Source organism: Microtus pennsylvanicus, chromosome 8 (assembly GCF_037038515.1).
Source record: "Microtus pennsylvanicus isolate mMicPen1 chromosome 8, mMicPen1.hap1, whole genome shotgun sequence".
Lineage (NCBI taxonomy): Eukaryota > Metazoa > Chordata > Mammalia > Rodentia > Cricetidae > Microtus > Microtus pennsylvanicus.
This window is the reverse complement of record NC_134586.1, coordinates 23,331,272-23,332,363: the sequence shown is the minus strand read 5'-3', so window position 1 is coordinate 23,332,363 and position 1,092 is coordinate 23,331,272.

Genomic DNA, 1,092 nt, shown 5'->3' with positions numbered 1-1,092 from the left:
GTCACCAACCACCCCAGGACCAAGAGCTCTCAGGTCGTGGTGTGCGCCCTCTTCCTTTCTTTTGCCCCTGAACTTGCCAGTCATCTGTCACCTGGTCGAGGCTTGGGGCTGGAACCTGTTCCACCCGCGGGCCACCAGCGCGCCCTCTCTTCCCGGTCAGATTCCTGCCAGGCGCCAGGGTAATGAGGGGTAAATGAGAGGTTGGGTGCCGCTAGGCTGAGGTGGTGAGGGTAATGACCGAGGGAATTGAGGAAGGTACCCCTCCCTTCTTTGCGCCCCTGTCCCTCTTGCCTATCCTAGACCGTTAACCAGAGAGGGGAGCCAGCCTGGAATCAGGAAGGGCGTAGGCCTGGGGAGCTTCGGCACCTTAGCTGTCCTCTGGCCATGGAGTCCAAAGTGTAGCCCTTATCTCCAGCGGACCTGCTGGCCTGCCCTGGCAACCGGGTGTAAGGTTCTGTGGACTTTGCTTTTGATTTAGGCAGGGATCAGGGGTCGGGTTGAACCTATGCCCAACTCCGCTCTCATTACCTAAGCCTAGAGAGAGGGGGCCTACCAGGTGGGAGCATCCTCCCACCGCACTGCTCCGGGGTGGACCAGCGTGGTTTTCCTAAGAACTACCCAGACTGAACAGTTTCTCGAAAGTGGCACTGCGCCCCTGTGAAAGGCTTTTTCACATTCGCGAGTCATGCCACCCAGCCTGGGTGTTTGCAATAACATCCCGTGGCTCTGTCGGGGGCACGGGCAGGTCTGAGGCCCAACTTCAGCATCTTCCTCCCGTCAATCAACTGGACCGGGTCTGACACAACCTCTTACCACACAAAGCATCCTCCAGTTCACGAAACCCTTTCAGAAGTCATCTCCTTGCGTTCAGTGCAAACAGTGCTCGCTCTAATTCTCACTGTCTCCCATGGCTCCTTTCAGTCTGGAGAGGCATTTTACCATTGGTTGTTTGAATCTCTGTGCCTGTGCTCAGGGATAGATTTGCCCTCCGGTGTCCCTTTTCCGATTATGATGTCGTGAGGGCTCAGTGGTACAGATTTGTCCTCTGGTTGCCTCCGTCCTGCCTCCTGCCGCCCCGCTGATCTAATGGGC